The following is a 25,799-nucleotide window of genomic DNA, read 5'->3' as shown; positions in this document are numbered from 1 at the left end:
CACAAGTTCTATTTCCAAATAATTAATTTTCTGTAATACTATCACATAGGTTGCCTCTGGTAATGAATTTTAAAAGAGAGGGAGTTTTGTGATTGCAAACAGTGGATTTCAAGAATTAATTCACTTCAAAGGCCTGAAATAATATATACAGAGAATAACAAGATATTCATTATATTCTGTCCACATATGTTCATACATCTAACGGCAATTTAGAAAGGAAAAAAAAAATCTAAAATCACTAGAAATGTATAATGGTAATATTATGATATTTGTTGGAGCTAGTGATGGACGAATATGCCCAAATGTTTGGTGAATCTTATTTGAAATTCAAATTTAGGGGCAAATTCTATTGAGGTTTATAGGGGGGAGCAAATCTCGGTGTTAAATTCTTTTAACTATTGTCAGTTGACTGGTCTTCCACACTGAATCTTTGAATAGTGCCTCTTTTTGTCCTATACTTTCATTAACTGTCTAACTAGGTCCCTAAATGATGCAACTAATGGACACCCCAGCAAAAAGACTGCACATCCTTGAGTAGGCACAGTCACTACTGTTTGCGTGATTCCTTTTTAGAAATTTATTGTAAAAGCTTTTCTTCATTCATATTTTGAGCAGTGAATGGAAAGGGGTTGGAGGAGCTTTTAAAAAATAAAAAAAAAGCTGCTATCTAGGAGTGTCTGCACATACCTGCAGCAGCTTTAAAGCCAAGTCAGGGCATTAAAAATAAAATTATCTAGCAGAGGTTAAAAAAGCGGTTATTCGTGCAGCACTCAGCTCCTATTTGGTGTTTTCCATTGCAGTAATTCCTTTTCATCACTTGACACCCTAAGTTTTTGAATGACTGAGGAAATAATGTGAGTGCAGGATGTCATTGACCCACCATCTAAATGGTAGTCATCACAGCATTCTGCACTCAATGTATAATAATGGCAGAGCTGATCTGAACATCACTGAGGATCCCTCACTGCTAGGAGAAGATCTGAAGAGGAAAGATGTCCCTGTGCAACCAGCATGAGGACTTATGAAAAAGTCAGGTATAAAACAAAAAAAATTGCAGTTGGGAGAGTGGGGTGTTCCAGATGGGAGCAATAGGGCAGCTAATTATAGTGATGAGTTAAAAGGAATGTAGCAGAGGAGTGGATAAGCTCCAACACTACATGAAAATGTTGGAGTTTGCCCTTTCAGAATGGCCAAGAATTGGAGCATTCAGGAAGCAATTGAAGCAGCTGTTGGCGTGTGAAAGCACCTGTGTTATGTGTTATTGAAATGTATATCACTTCACTGTCATTTCATTTTTTTTGTTACAGATATGACCTCCAAAAAGAAGCTACTCAACTATTACTAACTGCCATAAATGTACTTCCTACAATTCATCATAAACAGAAGAAAGCTAGTTCCGAATTACATTTAAGTCCCAACACTGGGAAACTTAAAAATGATTCCTTTTTTTGCCTGGAGCTGGACTTTAAAGATTATTTATGGAAGACCTTAGCTGCACCTTCCTTGAACTTTTGGAATTCATTAATCAACACAGTTCTGCCAATACAAGGCCAAGTAAGAATCCAGAGGTTGCTTAAGAAGAATGTCTTATGCTTATTGGATGGAAATCATTTCCAGTGATGTCAATACACCACTGAACTGTGGCTTATCATTACTACATAAATTCTCTTGATTTGTTATAAACAAATCACAGTAGGTGTTGTTCCCAGAATGGTCAGAGGCAGGCAACATGCACATGGCTGTCCATAAAGCTTCTCTAGAAGGGCTCGGTAGGAATTGATGTCCTGGAAAAGAGAGCTGGTTGGCATGTAGAGGGGGAGATACTCCTAATCAGCATGAATGCTCCACCCTTTTGGGTTGTGCATTGATTAGGTAATGAGAAAATGTAGAAGGATAGTGGCTGACAGGTTTACTATTACTTCTGATTGAAAAAAACGATTATCTAGTGGGCCCGGCTCAGAGGCTCCCTGTGACATATCTTACACATTACTGACTAACTGGAGTTTCATATTATCTTCAAAAATGTTAGCAAAGCATAGAAATTAATTTTATTCTTTTTAAGACCCTTTTCACACAGACTTTCTGATCACGTCCACCTGTTAGTTTTTCATGTAGACCTGGATGGAAGTTTCGTGTAAACGGACTTGTGTCCATTTATATCCGACTAGTGAAAAAAAAAAAAAAAACAGAAAAGGACTGCTTCCTTTATTGCTTTGCAGACCTAAATGTGCGGAATGGGAGGTAGCCTGATGTAAACAGACAATGGAGTCTGTTTACACTCATCTGCCCATAGAGCTATCATGGGTCCGCCCATTTCTACAGTGCACTGATTGAGTGGGCACAGTTGTAAAAAAACTGACATTCGTCTGTTGTCTTATATCAATGATGAAGGACATATGACCAGTATATATTTATAAATGTACTTTTCCTTTAACCAATTGTATATACTTATAGTGCCGCGCTCCTACTATAAATCCTTAATCACATAGTGTGTATCACTCTTATAAATAAATAAACTAATAAATTAATAACAAAATAAAAAATTTTAAAAATTAATTAATGTGAATATAAATAAATTAAGAAATAGATATAAATCAAACCATTATTGTGCTAAGAAATACCATATGTGCTCAATTAATATTTATAATATTGCCAATTCAATAATAAATGTGCAAATATAATACATAAAGTGCATAAATAAATAAATAAATTAAAAAAATAAAAAAATGTATTAAAGTCTTTTGTTAGTATGTGCAATGTGCAGGTGAACTCCTTATTCCCTCTTTCCAGGTGCCGTGTGATCTCAATATGCGCTCACCTTAGTATTTGCCCAAATAAATTTAGGCAAATAAACTTTTAGTCCTTCCAGGACTGGTGGGATAATGCTCCTATATTTAGTATTCCAGATGGAGGTGTGGGTCTGCTCAGATCCTCCTATGATCTCCTCTTACTCCATACAAGTAGCCGCTCATGGATAAACATTTGGGAAGTGTGTAAGAATCTCCTATTTCCCCTCCTGGGGACACCTCCTCCTCATATCCACCTTTCTTTAGTGTGGGATATATAAATCAAATAGAGAGAAGAAAGACCATGGTGCCTTATCCTTTTATATATGAGTAGTTTATTGCTACTGGATGCGGTGGTACAGCAGTTTCTGACACTTATCTGATACAGGTATGCAAAGATTGTAATACACTCTGCCTCTCTGTCTGCCTCTGCTGGAATCGCCGAACCTCTCCGATGCAACGCCGTGACGTCAGAGCCCCTCCCCTACGCGTTGCGTCACAGGGTCACGTGACTTCATCAGGGGGAAAATGATCATACACAATTAAGTGGGTTTGTGGAAGTGTCAGCGCACCTAGCACATTATTTAGGCAGCTTATTATTAATATCATTATTATTATTATTAATATTATATTGAACACCTCATTCATAGTAGCTCACAAGTATTCACTTTTAAACTGTGTACTTTTCCTTTAGTTTGACTCCCGTTCAGGAAGGGATCTGCTCACGGAACCCCTGTTGAGCGGAGGGAGCAGACAGCTTGAAGTGGTTATGAAAGCAAAAAACGTAACAGTAAAGGATCATTTGATCCTAGATGCAATTTTTCAAACATTCTTTTACTCATAAATCATTGTTTGACACAACAAACAAAAAATATATTGATTTGGTTGCATTTTCAATTACAATTGCATTTTCTGCCAGAATAGAAAAGACCCTTTCTAAAGCAAACCACCCATGTAACACAACTAATTTCCAATAATACAGCTCTTTCATTTAAAATCATTATAAGAAAAAAAGTAATCACTACACATAAGGCAACATGTACATGCAAAACTGACACTGAAGAAGGAGAAGAGAGCTCTAGGCCAACATCGCCAAGGAAAAAACCTGAATTCTAGATACATCAGAAGCATGAAGTTCCCATTAACAAGATGCATAGTACATTATTACAAAGCAATCTCCAGTATCTCTCAGTATATGCAGAAACTGACAGCTGTAAGAAGGGAAAAAGCACACATGGCGCCATTCACTGCTGCTCTTGCAATTCTCAAGAGACATCAGTCTTCCATTTTATGTTTCAATTACTATGGCAACAATTAGAAATCTTCCTGGAGCAGTGTGTTTGTATTCAGCTTCCATAATAATCCGTGCCTTGAGGTTTAAACAGGTCTTATAATAGTGACCTTGTTTCACTAGCATGCATCAACTAAGCAAGCAGGTAATGTGAAATAAAGTGTGTTAAGCAGAGAGACATCATTTGGAAGGGTAAAGAAAAAAGCTAAATTAACAAAAAAGCTCAAGCATGTACTTACGGGGTATTGTACATTAAGGCCTTGTTCACATGGGTGAACTACAGTGTACGCTCGAGGGAGGGCCCTATTTACCCACACAGGGAAGCACAGGCAAACTGTGTGTTCCTGTGCAGGCGGTCCCATTCATGTCATTTGGGAAACAGCAGGTGAAAGGACATGGCTCTCGATTTGACATCTGTGCAGGTGAACGCCCCTGAAAGCAGACAGTGTGTATTCGGGGCTGTACACCCACACAGATGTCAAACTGGGAGCAGCCGCTATGTCCCTGCAGCTGCTGCGTCCCAATTGACATGAATGGAACTTCCTGTACAGAGAAGCATGGAACATCTGGGCATCCCCATGTGGGTAAACATGGCCTTTCGAATGGGTGCACACTGTAGTACACCAGTGTGAACAAGGCCTAAAAATCCTTTCACAAAGGCATCCTCAGTTTTTTCCTGATTTCTGCTAAGAAGAAACTGATGAATACAGATTCAGTTTACACCAGTTTGCACATCTGTGTTCAGTTCAGTTCAGTTTACATTTGGTTTTGCGTCCTTTTTTTTACAGTTGTTGCAGAAACCAATCATAGGTGACAAAATATGAATAAAAAATGTTTCTTTCCTAAAAACGGACCTATATAGAATGGACAGCATCTGTTTACATCCATTCAGATCTATCTATAACAGCTTCAACTCTTCTGGGAAGGCTGTCCACAAGGTTTAGAAGTGTGTCTATGGCAGTGGTGGGCAACCTTTTTTTTCAACTGAGCCAAATCTCGCCAAAACCATGATTGAAATTTATTTTGAGAGCCACATTTTTAAAACTGAAAATACATCTCCCATATAGTAATTCATCCCCCATAGTAATTCATCCCCCATATAGTAATTCACCCCCCATAGTGTAATTCATCCCCCATAGTAATTCATCCCCCATATAGTAATTCATCCCCCATCGTAATTCATCCCCCATAGTAATTCATCCCCCATATAGTAATTCATCCTCCATATAGTAATTCATCCCCCATAGTAATTCATCCCCCATATAGTAATTCATCCCCCATAGTAATTCATCCCCCATATAGTAATTCATCCCCCATAGTAATTCATCCCCCATATAGTAATTCATCCCCCATAGCAATTCATCCCCCGTATAGTATTTCATCCCTCGTATAGTATTTCATCCCCCGTATAGTATTTCATCCCTCATATAGTATTTCATCCCTCATATAGTATTTCATCCCCCATATAGTAATTCATCCCTCATATAGTATTTCATCCCTCATATAGTATTTCATCCCCCCATATAGTATTTCATCCCCCCATATAGTATTTCATCCCCCCATATAGTATTTCATCCCTCATATAGTATTTCATCCCCCTATATAGTATTTCATCCCTCATATAGTATTTCATCCCTCATATAGTAATTCATCCCTCATATAGTATTTCATCCCTCATATAGTAATTCATCCCTCATATAGTATTTCATCCCTCATATAGTATTTCATCCCTCATATAGTAATTCATCCCTCATATAGTATTTCATCCCTCATATAGTATTTCATCCCCCCATATAGTAATTCATCCCTCATATAGTATTTCATCCCTCATATAGTATTTCATCCCTCATATAGTAATTCATCCCTCATATAGTATTTCATCCCTCATATAGTATTTCATCCCCCCATATAGTAATTCATCCCTCATATAGTATTTCATCCCTCATATAGTAATTCATCCCTCATATAGTAATTCATCCCCCATATAGTAATTCATCCCTCATATAGTAATTCATCCCTCATATAGTATTTCATCCCCCCATATAGTATTTCATCCCCCCATATAGTATTTCATCCCCCATATAGTAATTCATCCCTCATAAAGTAATTCATCCCTCATATAGTATTTCATCCCCCCATATAGTATTTCATCCCTCATATAGTATTTCATCCCTCATATAGTATTTCATCCCCCCATATAGTAATTCATCCCTCATAAAGTAATTCATCCCTCATATAGTATTTCACCCCCCACAGTACTATCCCCCCCCCCTTCTAGTAAGCCAAGTCCCCCGTGTCAATTCACTTACCTTTTGCGTTCCTCTCGCTGTCTTCCCGCGCCGTTCGGGTCTTCAGGGCGGACTGTGAGAGGAGCCTAGCTCCCCTCCCCTCACGTTCGGCACGCTGCCCCGCCTACACACATCCTGACAGCCACATCCGCGGGCCGGATTAAAAGGTCCGCGCGGACTTTTGGGGCTGCCAACCGAGAGGAGGCAGGGGAGCGGCCGACCGAGAGGAGGGAGGGGAGCAGGCGCCCAGCACACAGAAGAGCCGCATTAGAGTGGGTAAAGAGCCGCATGTGGCTCGCGAGCCGCGGCTTGCCGACCACTGGTCTATGGGAATGTTTGACCTTTCTTCCAGAAGCGCATTTGTGAGGTCAGGCACTGATGTCGTACACGAAGGGCTGGCTCACAGTCTCCGCACCAGTTCATCCCAAAGGTGTTCTATCGGGTTGAGGACAGGACTCTGTGCAGGCCAGTCAAGTTCCTCCACCCCAAACTCGCTCATCCATATCTTTATGGACCTTGCTTTGTGCACTGGTGCTCAGTCATGTTGGAACAAGAAGGGACCATCCCCAAACTGTTCCCACAAAGTTGGGAGCCTGAAATTGTCCAAAATGTCTTGGCATGCTGACGCCTTAAGAGTTCCCTTCACTGGAACTAAGAGGCCAAGCCCAACCCCTGAAAAACAACCCCACACTATAATCCCCCCTTCACCATACTTTACACTTGGCACAATGCAGTCAGGAAAGTACCATTTTCCTGGCAACTGCCAAACCCAGACAATTCCATTGGATTGCCAGACAGAGAAGTGTGATTCGTCACTCCAAAGAACACATCTCCACTGCTCTAGAGTCCAGTGGTGACATGCTTTACAACTGCATCCAATGCTTTGCACTGCACTTGGTGATATAAGGCTTGGATGCAGCTGCTCGGCCATGGAAACCCATACCATGAAACTCTCTGCGCATTGTTGGCAATTTCTACGCACTGTGCACTTCAGCATGCACTGATCCAGCTCTGTCATTTTACATGGCCTACCACTTTATGGCAGTTGTTCCCAGTTGCTTCCACTTTATTATAATACTACTAACAGTTGAATGTGGAATATGTGTCCAGTGTTGGCTTGCTTTACACCACTGCATCTAATGCTTTGCATTGCACTTGGTGATGTAAGTCTTGGATGCAGCTGCTCAGCCATGGAAACCCATTCCACGAAGCTCTCTATGCCTTGTTGTTATGCCAATCTGAAGGGCACACAAAGTTTGGAGGTCTTTAGCTATTGACTCTGCAGACAGTTGGCGACTTCTGCGCACTGTGTGCTTCAGCATGCGCTGACCGCGCTCTGTCATTTTACGTGGCCTGCCACTTCCTGGCTGAGTTGCTGTTGTTCCCAGTTGCTTCCACTTTGTTATAATACCACTAACAGTTCAGCACGGAATATTTAGAAGCAAGGAAATTTCATGGATGGACTTATCACACAGGTAGCAACCTATCACGGGACCATGCTTGAATTCACTGAGCTCCTGAGAGAGACCCATTCTTTCACAAATGTTTGTAGAAGCAGTCTGCATGCCTAGGTGCATGATTTTTATACACCTGTGGCTATGGAGGTAATTGCAACACCTGAATTGAATGATTTGGAGGAGTGTCACAATACTTTTGTCAATATAGTGTATTTATAATTCCATTCAGATGGTCTTGAGAATTGCACAAGCCTATAACAATGTGATAAGGGTTAACCCTTGGTATACCTGGACACTTTTTTAAGGCTTGTTTTTTGTGCTGGGCTAATCCCTATCTGAGTTGGTTTAAACCTTTACTACAAACTGTTCCTGGTCAGTGTTTCTTATAGCCTTTAGGCAAGTACACTGATGTTTAATTTTAACTCCCCTAGGAGCCAGCAGTGTTTTGGCCCAAAAACATTTGATGCTTGGAAATGTGTATACCGTGTTTGGCCATTAATTAATTACATTGGCCAGAATAAATATTTTTTTCTGGTCATTGAAATAAACTAACCCTCAAGTGCTAGACGCGCCTAGCGTTTAGGTGCGTTTACACGCATTTAAGTGCATCAATCGTTTTTTTTTTCAGCCAAAATGGTGCTGTTCCAGGACGCCTGGAAGTGAGTTTTTTTTTTGTTGCCACTAATCTCTCCTGTTGCAAAACGCTAATGAAATCCTGTGTGCATGGATAACATGCAGGGGAGTTTAGTGACACTAAAAAAAAAAAAAAACACCTAATGCCCCTAGGAGCAGTTGTATAACCATCCCATGTGTATGCAGTACAGCCTCTCCTGCATATCTTCCCATAATGATCCAAAGCTCCAGTACCTTTGTTGTTTTTAAAGCAATACTTTATTGTCTTAGCATTTTTACTACTGGCTGTTCCCAGACAGTGTTTTTTGCTTAGCAGCTACATAGTCTTTGTCAGAAGGCTCCCTACAGCTATCCCAAGAACCAGTGACTTTATTTTTGTCTTCACAATGTAAAACCAGAATGGTGTCCTTGCTACTTAGCAAGCTGCATCACCTACCTGTTCATTGGACAATGAAGGAGCATCATTACACATATTATCTCCTGAGTAGGAGAACGTATATACACAAAGTCATTCCATAATAATCGCTCTTAAAGGAGCAGAGTGGCAAGGCAGTTACATCTAAGCCTAAGTCGACACCTAGAACAAGTCACATCCTGCATGCTCATGCATGACTGGCACAGGAGTCAGTGCATTATCTGATTGGATGAGGTGGAGAGCGTGATGTCACCATCCCATCTCTCCACCTTGTGCAATCAGAGGATGCTTTGCATTCACTGTGAAAATGCAAAGTATTCTCTGAATGGGACCTGTACCAAGTGGCCAGCCTCCTGTGTTCACCATGCAGCAGGGCAGTCGCTCACTGTGGGACCAGGAAGCCAGTGGAGATCACTGGAGCATTGGTGTCTACTACAGTGATTTCCAGCTTCTAGAGGTATCTCACAGGTATGGCATATGCATAGTTACATTGGTCCAAGCTAGATCTATGAGACTACGTAAAAAATGGCATACTTGGAATACTTCTTTAAAATTAACTTATGAACAATGACTCTCAAAAAGGCCATTTTATGCAGAGGGATAAACTAGGGAAACAACAGAGTATTTTCTGTAATTACATATTTATGGTAAAGCTGGGTATACATTATTAGAATTTAATTTGTCATTTTATTATTGTAAGAATGTTGCAAGAACATTTTTATAATCATTAGTGGGGTCAAATTGATGCTTGTTTTTGACCGGAGTGACAAGAAAATTCAAAGGAGCATGATGGAAAATCTTTCTCGGATGTACAAATTTAAAAACATTTATGGCTCTATACACCACCACAATGGATTTGAAATGAAACAAACAAGATGTGCTTTAACTGCAGACTGTCAGCTTTAATTTGAGGGTATTTACATCCAAATCAGGTGAACAGTGTAGGAATTACAACAGTTTGCATATGTGCCTCCCACTTGTTAGGGACCAAAAATAATGGGACAGAATAATAATCATAAATCAAACTTTCACTTTTTAATACTTGGTTGCAAATCCTTTGCAGTCAATTACAGCCTGAAGTCTGGAACGCATAGACATCACCAGACACTGGGTTTCATCCCTAGTGATGCTCTGCCAGGCCTCTACTGCAACTGTCTTCAGTTCCTGCTTGTTCTTGGGGCATTTTCCCTTCAGTTTTGTCTTCAGCAAGTGAAATGCATGCTCAATCAGATTCAGGTCAGGTGATTGACTTGGCCATTGCATAACATTCCACTTCTTTCCCTTAAAAAACTCTTTGGTTGCTTTTGCAGTATGCTTTGGGTCATTGTCCATCTGCACTGTGAAGCGGCGTCCAATGAGTTCTGAAGCATTTGGCTGAATATGAGCAGATAATATTGCCCGAAACACTTCAGAATTCACCCTGCTGCTTTTGTCAGCAGTCACATCATCAATAAATACAAGAGAACCAGTTCCATTGGCAGCCATACATGCCCATGCCATGACACTACCACCACCATGCTTCACTGATGAGGTGGCATGCTTAGGATCATGAGCAGTTCCTTTCCTTCTCCATACTCTTCTCTTCCCATCACTCTGGTACAAGTTGATCTTGGTCTCAATTGTCCCGTTACTTTTGGTCCCTTAACAAGTGGTAGGCACATATGCAAACTGTTGTAATTCCTACACCGTTCACCTGATTTGGATGTAAATACCCTCAAATTAAAGCTGACAGTTTGCAGGTAAAGCACATCTTGTTCGTTTAATTTCAAATCCATTGTGGTGGTGTATAGAGCCAAAAATGTTAGAATTGTGCCGATGTCCCAATATTTATGGACCTGACTGTAAATTAGATAGCATAGAAAATGCTAGTTTACTAATTTCAAAAACATGGCACCTTATGCAAACGTATGAAAAATCACACATTACTTTTGTGGGCACAACCATGAAAAGGCCCTAAGGCCTTCACACCTATGCACTGGAAAAATGTGTGGTAAAACACGAATTTAACAAGTGTAACACACTGCAGAAATACTGTTTGCAGGATGTTAAATGGACAAGATAGCAGTGTCCTGCAGTCCAGTTACACAGACTCTGTTGAAAAGCTTTGCGGGATTTGTAGACTAATTTTCAGAACTTTACTGTCGGACATGGCACTAACAAACTACATTTCCCAAAGCACAAATGGCAGATGGGCAGGGACAAATAATCAGGAAGTTGACGATGAGAGCTGGAGAGCAGGTGTAAGGAGAACATCATACGGGACACCGGAGGTCCCAGCTGGGCCAGACCACCAAAAGTGGAGGAGAGAGGAGAGAGGGAGAGGAGGTTGACACCCCTGACACGTCTGGGGGACAGCCCTGCGAGCAGAAGAGCTGGAATACGGTTATCCTGAGTGATCTCTGAAGGAGAAACCATGAGGAAACGGGGGCCCGTGTACAGAGAGACTTTCCACCACCTGACCAGGACCACAGACTGGGTGAGAGGATTCTATATTCCAGCCATCTAAATTGCATATGACATTACCAAGCTCAGTTATTGTCTACTCAGCATGATTACTATCATTTCTCAAGTTATATGTGTTAAGGCCTAAGTTGTTCGGCCTAGTAGTTAAAATAGTTCCAGCATATCTAATTACAGAGGCCTACTACACTATCTGCCATCTGCAGGCCCGGATACTTTATTGCTCCCATTACAGTCTGCCCATTCACCAAGTAGCTCCTGCATTGCTGCAGTTTGTCACTGTGGCCTAAGGAAAAACCCACTCACCAGAAGTGTGTTTTGCCCATTTCTACCTACTGCCAAGTTTTACACCTCAACCTGTGTGTGTCAAAGGGATACTATTTGAATTCAACATCAGCTAAGGAAGCAGCTCCTTCCCTTTGTGTTCCCCTTCTATTAAGGAACTTCTACCCTTTTGCCTCAAGGTGGATTTGAATCCTTATGTGCACCAACTAGGGCCCCATCAAGCGTGCTGAAGATCAGACACTGCAGTTAAAGGTAAATTAGTTTATTTAATCGAAGAGCTTTTCTTTCCCTCAGAATTAGACTCAGCCCAAAATGAATTAGCTTCTCTGCTTGGTAGTTTTTTTTGTGACTCACTGGGGAAGAGACATCTTAAGATTGGGGCTATCATTTAAATTCTGAATTGCAGGACCTCTAGAACTGATTGAGATTATGCTATGTTGTGACCTTTACTTTGAAGTTATTGGAGTGACAGTTGGTATCTTATGCACATATTTTCCTGTTGCTTTACTGTGCCTACATTTCACCTCAATACAACCAAAATATTAGTTCACTCTAAATTGTGTGTGTCTATTTCATGGTTGCAGCCAGAGGATTTTTCTGGCCAGAGGTTTAAGGTGGTGTCAGCAGGGGTTGGGCTTCCAGAGAGGGAAGTCTTGCTAAGACTGGAATCTGGGGAAGCTGTGCATTGTCAAAGTTTAAAGTGATTGTAAAGAGTCCAGGTTTTTTACCTTCATGCATTCTATACATGATGATAAAATTCTGTGTGCAGTAACCCCCCCAATCCCCCCTAAAACTTACATTTGTTATCCAGTGATGTGCACGTGAGCCTCAGTGCTCAGGGGACTCTTGCTCCCCATTGACTCAGACAGCAGTGGGAGACTATGGCTCTTGCTTCTGTCCCTCACAGCCAGTGAGGCAATGAAGAGAGAGGGGTGGGGGCCGAACCATGTCTCTGTATGGCCTAAAAGAAGAGAGGATTGATATACAATCCATACCAATAATGTTACTTTGAGAGATATGGTTAAACACCCGCAGTATTCTGAATAATAGTAATTAACAGAACTGCACTGCACTTACCTAGCAACAGTAAATAAAGAAAGTCCTAACTTGTTTTAACAATGTTTTATCTCACTGGTCAGTGATTGATAAAAAAAATGTTGGCAAGCACAGTTGGGGCTCTTGAAAAAACACAACACTTCCCAACAGACAGCAAAATAACTTGTGCAAAATTAGTCTCTTACGAGACATAGGGCACCCTCCTCTGGGTCTCTAGAAAAATGCTCTGGTTCAGTTTAAGTCCTCAGACAGGTACCGAAATCGCTGTGATGTCTATCTTTCAATTCTGCTGAGACAGTCCCTTCTTTCCTTTCTCACAAGCAGTAGAAGCACTCTCCAACATAGTCTGATCTCACTAGTCATCCAAATCACACCTCATACCCTCCCAGGGAGAAGGTTCTCTGTCTTTTTGCTTCTCTGAGTTCACATATGGCAGGGATTCATTCAGCCTGCAGCAGCTAAGCTTTTCCCCAATAACCTGCTTGCTTCAATCAAGTCCTCTCCTTTTTCCTGCAGCCTGCAGACCCCCTTTTCCTTGCTTTGTTGCATCACTTAAATATAGTCCTCTAAGATTGAATCAGACCTAGCCAAGATAGCTGCCCCTTGCACTAGACACACTCCATACTGTAGCTGAACATTGAAAAGTGGTGTCCCTAAAGATGGCTGCTGCACTTGTGCATTAATGAATATTCAGTTTAACCTTGTCCACACTGCAGAAGGATAATACAGCAGCAACAAAGGAAGACGTTCCACAGCAGTTATCAGCTACAGTCCAGATTACACAAACAATAGGTATTTTTGAAAATCAAATAAAAGCTTACTTGAGAAATCTCCTTTCATGTTGTGAGTGCTGCCTATCTACTGGCCATCATTTTCTGCAACTTCCTGGATTCCCTGTATGCTTTGCAGCTTCCCCTTTGCTGTTTACTTTCAATTTTTAAAAGGACTGCATATCCCATTGTACTTTGCTGCATGCAAGTAGTTATTCGTATACTGACTCTGCCTCCTGAAACTCCTCCTCTCAGAACCTCTATAATTCAGAAGGCAGTCTTCATGAAAGCAAATATGTTGGAAGCTTCACAATGTAAGTTTACAGACTTCAAGATCATTCAAAGTATTAGGAGTAGGCTAGAAAGAATTGAAATACAATGTGGAAATGAATATATAATTTTACATTAGAACACATATGCACTTTAACCGAACAAGCTAAAGATAGAAGCTGACTGATTACTATGTACAGCTGCTGTGCATTGAGCACTTAGCAAACACACTCACATGTACAGTTTCCTGCCATAGCACACCGCAATGCACATCATAAAATAATGCACATTTAGGTGTATATGCAATGACATTTACAAATGCGAAAGGCCAGGCCTCTAAAGATAATCTGTGTTAAGATGGCCAGGCATTAAAAAATTCCGCCGCTGTAGCAAGGACTGATCAAATTTCAACCAGTGTATGGGCTTCCTCACTCAACAGAAGTTGATTGTCTAATTTGACTTCTGAAGAAGGGACATTGGAAAATTTTACTTCAATCATCAGCTGCAACAAATTAGCTGCAGCCACTGACCAGTGTATTTTGTCAGAATATGATCTCCCAGTGGGGATATTCCTCTATCCACCTTGTTTGCGTGGATAGAGGAATCTGTTTCTGGAGAGAATCAGCATTTATGGATTGGTAGCTTTCCCGCTGCACTGGATGTCAGAATGGCATTCCATTCAGTAGAAATATATATTTTGCTGAAGTCAGAATGGAAACCACAGGGGTGTCAATCTCCTGGGTCACCAAGAACCCTTAAACCAGCCATAGACGGATCGGAATTTGGCCAGTTCAGCAGGAAAAGACTGAATTTCATTCTATCTATGGGCAGGTTGGTTATACTGAAGTCGATCTATCAATTGACTTCAGTACAACCAGACCCTCTGGATTTTTTCATATAATTACTGCCGGTGGCTATAGTCGCCAGCAGCGTTCATTGTATTCTGACAGAGAGGAAACCTTTGCTGTGGAAGGGATTCCCCCATCAACACTGACTGTGTTGTTGGGGCAATTGAGTGATTTTCTTTCCTTTAACCCATGGTTGCATAATCTATGGCAGCCTTAGGCTGGCCATACATTATACAATTATCTGCAGATTTTTGGTTTAGATTTACCAAAAACCATATAATAGGAGGACAAACCTAAACAACACTTTCAGTTGTATCCAATTAGGCAGGCCCTTGCACTACAGAGTTGAAGGTAAATCTAAAGGAAATTGGGCAGAAAATCTGCAGATAATTGTATAATGTATGGCCAGCCTTACTGATTCCTTCCTCTGATCCCTCATTACAGAAGCAGGAGGAACTAGTGAGTCGTGGGTACCCAGAAGATTGACACTACCAGGCAGCAGGAAAGGTACGTATTGGGAATCTTCTCTTACAGGTACACTTCTTTGTGGCTTTTTTTTTTATGAAAGGGTTGCTTTAACATCAACTGATTCCACCAGGCCCTTCTGTATAGTGTATAACAATTCAGTATCACTTGGAATGTAATAGAAGCAGAGATCATGCTGATTATTTCTGCCATTTAAACACTGTAAACCACATGAAAAGAGAGTATTGTCAGGGGAAATCTAGAAAACGTAGAAATCGTTCTGTACCTTGGAAATCCTCAGACTGGCAGCAGGTGTCCTAAACTACACAAGCATTTCCACTGGCTCTTCATCCTCCTTTTGTCACCTTCATATCTTCTCCTGCACTGTGTTTTTAATTGGCTGTGCTCTTTGAAACTAGAAATATTTGGGTGATGGGGGTTTATAGACAAATATTATTGTAAGTCACTTTGCTAGAGCCTGACTTTTTCTACGATCTGAAACATGTTAATCTTCCCAGGAGAGCTGACATTTTAAATGTTTAGATGGAATAACTGCAGCAGAGACATGATGTTTCTTTACATCAACCAAAAAAAAAAAATCCAAACACATAGGAAACATTGGCTCATTTAGAGCCGGTTCACACTAATGTAATGCGGGATTTGCATCAAATTGCGTGCGTTTCCCGCACCGCATCAGAATCGCAGTCCATTCATGCAAACTGTTGCAGGATGTTAGGTTAATGACACCCCAAAAAGATTTGCAGAACGCAGTGCGATTGAGTGAATTGGATTGAAAGGGTGTGAACACCCATGCAATCCAATTCCAGTGCATAAAAAAAAAGGTGCATTCTGATTTACTGTGAGTGCAGCGCAATTTGCCATGCAAAGCCATACAAAATGAATGGTTCAAATTGCACTGCAAAGCATCACATGTGATTTGAACAGCAATAGTGTGAACCAATACTTACATTGGAAATCAAGTTCAATCCCTCTGGTAAAAGATTGATTGTACAAAATTGATTCTTTATGTGCCATGGAAGAAACTAGAAACTGGCAACCCTCGGTACGCGAGTCAGACATCCCCTGCTGATCTCATCCTCTGCCCTGCTGACTCCTGTCATATGCCCTGCTGACCCCTGTCCTCTACCATAATACCCCATCCTCTGCTTTGCTGACCCATGTCCTCTGCCCTGCTGACCCCATCCTATACCCCAATGACCCCCATCCTATGACCTGCTGACAGCTGTCCCAATCCCTGCTGACAAGGAAAAAGAGAGAGGCGCCTTCTAAGTGCAGTATAAAAAAGATATTTAATAAGCCACAAATGATAAAACTCACAATGTCCAGTACATTGTGAGTTTTACCATTTGTGGCTTATTAAATATCTTTTTATACTGCATTTAGAAGGCGCCTCTCTCTCGTTCCTTATTATGCATACAGAGTTGGCTCACTCTGGGACGGCTGCCACCTAAAGCGGTTACCAACTACAGACTTAATTGGGACTTGTGGACTGGTTACAATATACATTAGTGCACTGGTATTTCTTCTTTTTTACCAATCCCTAGTGACCCTTGTCCTATGCCTGCTGACCCCTGTCCTATGCCTTGCTGACGCTTGTTGATCACATCCTATGCCCTGCTGATCTTGTCCTCTGCCCTGTTGACTCCATCCTGTTACCTGCTGATCTTTGCCCCATGCCCAGCTTACCCCCTGTCCTCTGCTCTACTCACCCCCAGTCCTCTGCCCTGCTTCCCCCTGTTGACTGCCCTGCTGAACCCTGTGCTCAACCTAATTGACTCCTGGCCTCTGCTTTGCTAATGTCTGTACACTCCCCTGCTGACCGCTTGTTCTCTGCCCTGCTGGCCTCTGTACACTGCCCTACAAATTGTTGACCTCCCATTCTCTGCCTTCCTGACATTTTTTACCACACCCCTAGATCAGATAGGCTAGATCTGGTCCTGCTGTTGAGTCAGATGATCCAATCTGCCTGCTTTCATTTTGGATTGGCAATTAACCAACTATTGGGAACTTCTAATTTAGAGGTACAGGAATTGGGACTGATCTGAGGTGTGAAGGGGCAGGAATTGGGGTGATCTGAGGTGTGATGGTGCAGGAATTGGGGTGATCTGAGGTGTGAAGCCACAGGAATTGGGGCTGCTCTGAGGTGTGAAGGCACAGGAATTGGGGTGATGTGAGGTGTGAAGGTGCAAGAAATGGGGCTGATCTGATATGTGAAGGTGTAGGAATTGGGGTGATCTGAGGTGTGAAAGTGCACAAATTGGGGCAGCTTTGAGGTTTGATAGTGCAAAATTTTGGACTTATTTGAGATCTGAGGGTGCAGAAATTGAGTCTAATTTGAGGTGTGATGGTGCAGGAATTGGGGTGATCTAAGGTGTGAAGGTGCAAAGCTCAATATGAATTTCTTTATAATATTCAAGTCGTTTACAGCATTTACTTTATAAAAAAAATCCTTTTCATGATTGGGCATGTGTAGATGGCCTTTTTTATATAGCTGGCACTATGATTTCCTTTGAAAACATTTTTCGAAACACTGTGCTCAAAAGGTTGCCTACCCCTGAACTAGAGTCTTGTCTTCAGATACATTGTTTAAGTTTCGCAAACGTTATCTAAACTGGCACCTCTTCAAGGATTCACATGATTATAAAGCACTTTATCAAAGCTAACAGCTATATCTGCATTTTTTGGGGGGATTACTACCTACAGCCAAGAGTATAGTCCTTGTTCAAGTGAAGAAGGCTGCGCTGCAGCTGCCCTATAACTGTGTGCAATGCATGAGTTTGCGGCGTAGTGGTACCCTTTTTAGGGTTAAAACAGGTGGTGAGGAGGCCTCATGCAGACTCCCAGCGACCTTTCACTTGCCCTATGAAAAATGAATTACCAATGATTGCTTTTTAGAGGGGTGGCAACGGCTGCTGCTAGTGTAAACGAACCACTATAAGGGTTTTTTTTTTTAAGGTACATCGAAAAATTAAAAACAATACAATTAGAACTTAAACTGACCATACACGGAGAGATTTTTGGCCTATTTCTGATAAACTAAATACACACAGGGTGAGTTTGGGGACCCATACCCACTAGCTCCTGCAGATCATATTGCTGCATGTCCCAACAGACAACAATGGGGCGCCAGCATGGGGATGCACACATCACCTGCACATTCCTATGCCAGGAAAAGACAACTCTGCACTGGCCATGGTGCTAATCTCCCTGTGTAAATGTGGTCTAAAGATGACCAACCAGACTAATTATTCAGTTCTTGTATAAAACTAAATGTTAAAGTTAAATGTATTTGTTAAAAAGTTTACTTTTTATTTCTGAGTGCACCAATTGGAAGTAAACAAGTTGCATACACAGTGAGCTGGTTTTAATAAAAGATTTTAAAGCTTAATCTGAACACTAGCCTTCCCTTCAGTCTTCAACTTTTGTAAAGGCTCCTCTCCTGTAAGCAAATTGCTTACTCTGATTTCACTGTACACTATGAGCTTCTCACAATGTGCATTTGAAGCTGCACAAATCAGATACTGTAGATTCTGCCTCATTTTCTGGGTAGTGGACCATCTAGCCCAGCCTTTCCAACATGGAGGAACCCTTGAAATATCTATTCGGTCTCAGGGAACCCCTGCTAAACAATTCTATGTCTACAGCTCTTGATACATTAGTGTGATGGCCAGTGGGAACAATGTTCCTTACACTTATAGTCATTGTGAAGAATTACCCCCTTCCAGATATTGAAAAAGATCAACGGTGTAAGTGGGAACGTTTATGAGAGGCTGAGATTGCTCATTGCTCAAGGAACCCCTCACAACCTCTGGAGGAACCCTAGGGTTCCATGAACACCTGGTTGAGAAACCCTGATCTGGCTCTTTCCTCTCCATCCTGACTGTCTCTGGTCCACCCGTATCATTCATTGGATTTCAGCACATTCATTCAAGAAGGTTCAGCATCACTAGGGTGGTCTGCTTCCTGAACTTCTCCAGACTGACATCCACTCATCAAAGTATTTTTATATTTGCATAACTCCTCTCAAGACCAGCCACTGCTTGCATCAGGGCTGAGGGCTCTTGATAGGAGTACCCAGGCAGGGTGCTATGTACTACACCCCGCTGGTCTCTCCCATCAGCTATGATCTGCCTACATTGAATAGAGAAGCACAAAGACCCAGTCATGACATCACAGAGTCTAAAAAAGGGTATGCAATTAAAACAGAAAAAAATAAATAAAACCTATTTAGCTCGTTGATAAGAGGGAAGGGAGAAACCAGGGAAGCCAAAATATAGGCAGATTAAGCCTCAACTTTAATGTTTGCTTAGCAGCATAAATGTTGCATTTAGCTTAGTAAATAAGGTGAAGTTGTGTTACATAGTTAGTCTGGCTGAAAAAAGACAAAAGCCCATCCAGTTCAACGACTTAGGAAGGCAAAAAAAACAGCAAAGCATGATCCAATTTGTTCCTGCAGGGAAAAAAAATCATTTCTGATCCCCCGAGAGGCAATCAGATATTCCCTGGATCAACTTTACCTATAAATGTTAGTATCCAGTTATATTCTGTGCATCCAAGAAAGAATCCAGGTCTTTTTTAAAGCAATCCACTGAACTGGCCAGAACCAACTCTTGAGGAAGTCTATTCCACATTTTCACAGCTCTCACTGTGAAGAAACCTTTCCGTGTTAGGAGATTAAATTTCTTTTCCTCCAGACGTAACGAGTGCTCCCTTGTCCTCTGTGATGACCTCAGGGTGAATAGCTCTACACCGAGTTCACTATATTAACCACTGATGTATTTATATATGTTGATCATATCTCCCCTTAATCTCCTCTTCTCAAGAGAGAATAAATTCAGTTCCTCTAATCTTTCCTCATAGCTGAGCTCCATGCCTCTTATCAGTTTGGTCACCCTTCTCTGTACTTTCTCCAGTTCCCCAATATTCTTTTTGTGAATTGGTGCCCAAAATTTAACTTCATATTCCAGATGAGGTCTTACTAATGATTTGTACAGGGGTAATATGATTTCTCTCTCTCTCTGGAGTCTATACCTCTTTTAATAAAAGAGAGGATTTTGCTCGCTTTAGAAACTGCAGCTTGGCATTGCTGCCATTATTAAGCTTGGTGTCATCTGCAAAGACTGAAATGGTATTTTTAATCCCAGATCCTATATTGTTTATAAATATAATAAAAATAAGGGTCCCAACACTGAACCTTGGGGTACACCACTGACAACACTAGACCATTCAGAGTATGAATCATTAAACACTACTCTCTGAATACGATCTTTTAGCCAGTTTTCTATCCATTTACATTTGGATTTTTCCAAGCCTGTAGACTTTACCTTACACATTAGCTGTGTGTGGGGAACTGTCAAACGCTTTTGAAAAATCCAAGTATACCAAGTCCACCGCCCCCCTTCTGTCCAAGGTTTTGCTCACCACCTCATAAAAAGAAATGAGATTTGTTTGACAACTTCTGTCTTTCATGATTCCATGCTGTCTATTGTGTAAAATATTTTTTTCCAGCAAGAACTCATCTATGTGGTTTTTTATTAAACTCTCCAGTATCTTCCCAAATATAGAAATTAAACTAACAGGTCTGTAATTACTTGGTAAAGATTTTGACCTTTTTTTTAATATTTGCACCACATTGGCCTTACCCAATCCAATGGTACTATCCCAAGTCATTAACCATCCAATCATGGCAAAAAATGTTTTTTTCACACATGATTGGATGATCAAAGTGAACACAGCTTAAAAATATGAACGAATCTTAAAGGACAGACTTTACTTCTTTAGTAAAAGCAGAAAGTTTGGGGTTTATCTTTTTATTGGCTAAGTTAAGTTATTACAATTGCAAGATTTTGGGACCTTCCTTATATCTCCTTCTCAGGCATTATACAGTTCATTGAATTGTACAGTGTTCGCAGATTTGACATGAGACAAGAAAGGTCCTTGTGTCTTTAATAACCTAAAAGTCCAATGGCATTTACAGAGTAAACCGTCTAAATACATCAAAATAAAAGGTGTTCAAAGTCTTACGGACTGTTTTCTCCCTAAATCAGCCACAGATTAAGTAGAAAAGCCTGATGACTGTCAGCAGCAGTAGAGAGCGACCCCTGCTCTTTGTTAGGGAAGCAGCGGTCCCTCTACAACTGACACACCCCCTGCTGAGCCACAGCTACAACTTGGCAATCAGCAAAGCTCATGCTCCTTGCTGGTTGGAGAACTCTAGCTGTGGCTTAGCAGGAGGTATCACAGACCTCTGTAGAAAGACCACTACTTCCCCACAGACAGCAAGACTCCCATCCAGCAGCATGCTGGCTGAGGCAGGGGACAGACTTTCTACTAAGGCTGTGCCTACTTTAGAAAGAAAAAAAACTGTAAGACATTGAACACGCTGTTTTTATGCATTTGTAATGTGTTTAGCTGACTTAAACTAAAGGTTTAGTTAGGCTTTAACTGATCTAATAAGAGGTATCACATAAACTCCCAACTGTCTGCATTGATCAATGGCTACGGCTAACTTCACATCTCTGCTGTACATGTGGGAAAAAATGCCCAAACTTTCTTTCCCAAAACAGATCCACAGGGCAGCTTCATGGAACCACATGGTATGCTGTGGTTTCCAATGCATGGGGAGCCATTAAGAATTATATCAAGAATCAATGGCACCCCTGCACGTCTGCTAAGAGCAGTGCATTTGGTCTGCGGGACAGGAACCGGTGCAATTATGGACCCCGTTCCCAACCCACATATGTGTGAACTTAACCTAACACAATCAAAGTCAAAAATATTTGACATTATGTATGTTCGTGTTGGTGGTTTTTATTCTGACCATTCTTCTTTAGTAAGGCACAGAGGAAGTTGCAAAGTGCAGTAACCAATAGAAAACATTTTTCATTAGTCCTAGTACATTAAACCTTCCTTTGCACTACAAATGGCTTTATGTGTCATGGTGCTAGTTCTCTTTCAGACAGCAAAAGCTGACAGGTGTTGAGTAGGTGTAAATGTGCAAATGCCTTGACAACTGAATTCATTCTATAGCTGGCAACCACACTACATATAGGCCCCTATGGAAGAATATGATTACATTAAAGTGGAACTTTACTCATTTCTCTTTCTTCCACATTCTCATCTTTCCTGCCTCCACCCCCTTCCTCCTAAATATTAGTTAAAAAAAAATCGAACAAGTCCAAACTTTTACTTTTCATTCCTAAATCTTCGCCTAGGCCAGTATGAGGTCATGGCTTGCTCGCTTGCATAGACACTAACAGAGTGCTGGCAGAGATCCCCACAGAGCAGGAGTGGACTGATCATTTAGAAACTCGGGCACTGCCTGAGGGCCCGGGGTCAGTAGGGGGCCCCATGAGATGCCCCTGGTACCTTTTTCATAGGCTTTTTTGAGTTTGGGCAAGGACACAGGGGCCCCATGATCCCGTATTTCCCGGGGGCCCCATGAGTTGTCAGTCAGCCCCTGCCACAAAGTATCTGTGCATGCTTGACATAGCATCCAAAAAGGCATTTGTAAAATGTGTGACATGCGCAGACACGTTGCAGGGGGAAGTCTCCCAGACTACTATGGGACCTGGCAAAGACTTGTGGCATGTCTGCAAATAACCTAGATCCATAGTAAAGATGGCAGCACCGGAAAAGAGGGTTAAAGGGAAAACCTCAACTTCAACCAAGACAACGCTGGACTCCATTGTTTAGTATGTTTTTTTTTTTTTTCATTTTGAGGCAGCAATCCATGTTAGGATTTCTTTGGGGTGGGATTTAGGGAGAGTGAAGGCTCTCTTCAAAGTGGAACTAAAGGCAGAACTACACACCTATGCTCCAATGGTCCGATGCATGCAAGATCCCTTAGGGCTCATGTACACGGGACATTTGAAAAACTCTTCTGAACGATGGAAACTGACTGCTGAAAAACATAGGTTAAAAAATGTCTGTTTAGCTGCGTTTGCATACTGCACTTATGCGCATTTGCGTTTAGAAGTGTTTTTTAAAGATAACCTCAGGAGACCTTCCCAAATGCCCAGAATGCACTGAAAAATAGTAAAAAATTAACTATTTCAGACATTTTGAGAGAAATAGAGAGAGCAGAATCAGAGAGCGCAGTATGTGTTGAGAATACCTATCTTTTCTGGTTGTATTCACTATGGATCCATCATGAGTATAAAGCAGGTCGTTCCACCATTTTTTTCTTCACACAAAACCTGGAACTGACTGCGCTGGTGTACTAGGTCCATTTGAATATACATGGAAAACACTTTGCATGCATTTGTGATGAGGAAAAAAGACTCTGGACAGCATCTGGACATGGAACAGTTAAAAAACGCGTCTAAACACAAACGCTTATATACGCGGTGAACCGCATTTACAAGCGTTTGGCATTTCAAACGCTGGTAAAATCAACTCCTGAACGCAAGTTTGGTGCATTCAAAAAAAGACTGTAAACTCAACTGCCTGTAAACGACTATATGTACATGGACACATAGGAAAACATTAGGGAGAGTTCAGGGGCTGCTGAAAGAAACGCTGAACAGCTCCTGAACGTCAGTTTAGCAGCTGCAGTGTACAGCAGCCCCAGCTTCTTTCAGGTGCCAGTCTTTGGGCTTCTTGATTGGCAGGTGCGGTGTGGCATGTGCAGAAGTTTTCCTTGCACATGGGCACTGAACTGGACTGTAAAGTGAGCTGTGCATGCGCAGCTCGATTACAAACAGGTAGGTAAGTGTTTTCTTTGCAGAAGAGACACTGCATAATTCTTCCGCAATAAAGAGCCTGACTGTTCATTTTTTTTTAAGCCATAATTTCTACTATTAAGAATTACAATTCTAGCTAAATTTTAGAAGTCAGAAACAAATTCCTATAATCTGGCTTAGTGATCACACAATTAACCATAAAAGATTGACAATCCCAAACGATATCCAACATCATTATTCATCTATATTGAGAAATCAGAGGATGACTATTATTGTATGCAATATATATGAAACACTACATATAGCAATAGCATATAGAGAAGGTCCCCCCTTCATATATACAGCATACCGCCAAGGCAATATTTACAGCACAAATCAATAGGCACCAGTAAACGACAAGCACGTGACAAGCAAAAGTGCTCTGCTACTACAAAGAGGACAATGTAACCAAGAACAGTTCTATCTGCACCACAAAGCTACAACCTTATTAGAAATATTTCCCATCCTTACAAATATGGACCTTTGGAAACATGCATTTATTGAATTTTTTTAGTGAAGTAAATGATTTTAAGCAAATGACTTACCACCATATAAATGTAAAACTGTCAATAGCACATCACAACGAGCGGTTAAATGAATCAGAAAATAAATGCATAAAAACGTCACACCATTAAAAAGCGTATATGAAAACGGGCCATCACGCTACGATAGAGCCAGCTCAATGGCTGCAGTAGCTGCAGGGCAGGCGATATGACATGGGCAAAATATCTCAGCATGCAAAGGGTCTCTTTATAGGTCACTGAGATGCCGCACTTACTTCCAATAGTGATTGGCTGTACACGCGTCAGTAATTTCCCTATAATATCAGAATCCTTTATCAGATCGTTTATTATAGTACAGTTCATTTAGGTGTGCTGCTTGCAATGCTGCTGGATGCTGAAGCTGAAATAAAAATTGTTGCACATGACCGGATAACATATTAGCATAGAATCTCTGGGGATGTCTTCAGAGGAGAATGAAGGTGAGGCCCAGCCCTGTGTAGCAAGCCCTGCTGTCATTCGTAAGCACATAAACCCACAAGTGCATGCACGCCGCATCACCAATATTACACTATGTACTATAAATAAAGGAAGCTTCTGTAAGACAATAAAAACAAATACTAAATATTATGACAAGCTATCTGCACCATTGATGTCCATTGTAATTATGATATAGAAAAAGGCATTGACATGAGCAGCAGAGGAATAAAAAGACAGAGAGGGCTCACCATGTTGAAATCGGGCAGAGATGAAAGCTGAGCAGCCTGAATCCTGAATCCATGGCTGGATGAGGCACACATCAGCAGCTGTGCTTGTGTGATGATGCTGAGGATGGCTGGATGGCAGACAGGCAGGCACAGGACCCCTCCCTCCTCCTTCTAGGGAGGCAGACAGAACATGAGCTCATGGAGCCTGCAACTGCAATCTCCCTCCCTCAGTTCCTATGGAAACAAGGCTGTCATTACAATGGGAGATTGCTGTGTAGGTGCTCAGGCTTTCCGCTCATAGCTGGGACTGCATGCTGCCATTATGGCCTAGAGAGTGGAAAATGCTTTCCAGAAACTATAGTAGAACATAAAACTGAGATGTACCACTGACAATGGCTTGTGTATTGTTTTTTGGCATAGTGACACCGTGGGGCTGTTTTATGAAAACAAGCAAAAATGGAGCCCATGCTATAGGCAGGGTGTATGTAACTGTTATTCCTTCCATAAGGACTTGTTCATGTAGATCAGGGGTGTCAAACTCCATTTCATCGCTGGACATATCAGCATTATGATTGCTCTCAAAGGGCTGGTTGTATCTGTAAGACTAGATATCCAGAGCACCCCCCCCCATTACATCAGATGTCAAGAATCCCACACCCTCCCTAACATCACTATGCACACCCTTTGGGGGCAGAGATGGAAAGCAGAAAGTGCAGGGTCTGGAGAAGGACCAGAGAAGGAGTGGAGTCAGGTACCAGAGTCTGCTGACTGCTGAGAACAGGGGAGGCAGAGATGAGGAGGTGTTGCAGGGGGTGTTGCAGCTG

At 41.4% G+C, this 25,799-nt stretch overlaps 1 protein-coding gene across 2 annotated transcripts in view; it reads right to left on the bottom strand.

Moving 5' to 3' along the window:
• Positions 1 to 25,149, bottom strand: part of JAKMIP2 (janus kinase and microtubule interacting protein 2) — a 167,803-nt gene extending 142,654 nt beyond the window's left edge. The window contains exon 1 of one of the 2 annotated variants that reach the window (XM_089673002.1): positions 24,997 to 25,149. The gene's annotated coding sequence lies outside the window, so the exon portion shown is untranslated. The remainder of the gene's footprint in view (positions 1 to 24,996) is intronic. The other variant, XM_089673001.1, reaches the window with a different exon arrangement.
• Positions 25,150 to 25,799: the final 650 nt, after the last annotated feature.

This window comes from Staurois parvus, unplaced genomic scaffold (assembly GCF_062004578.1).
Source record: "Staurois parvus isolate SC_StPar_1 unplaced genomic scaffold, SC_StPar_1.0 ptg000133l, whole genome shotgun sequence".
Lineage (NCBI taxonomy): Eukaryota > Metazoa > Chordata > Amphibia > Anura > Ranidae > Staurois > Staurois parvus.
This window is presented reverse-complemented; position numbering and strand designations above follow the sequence as displayed.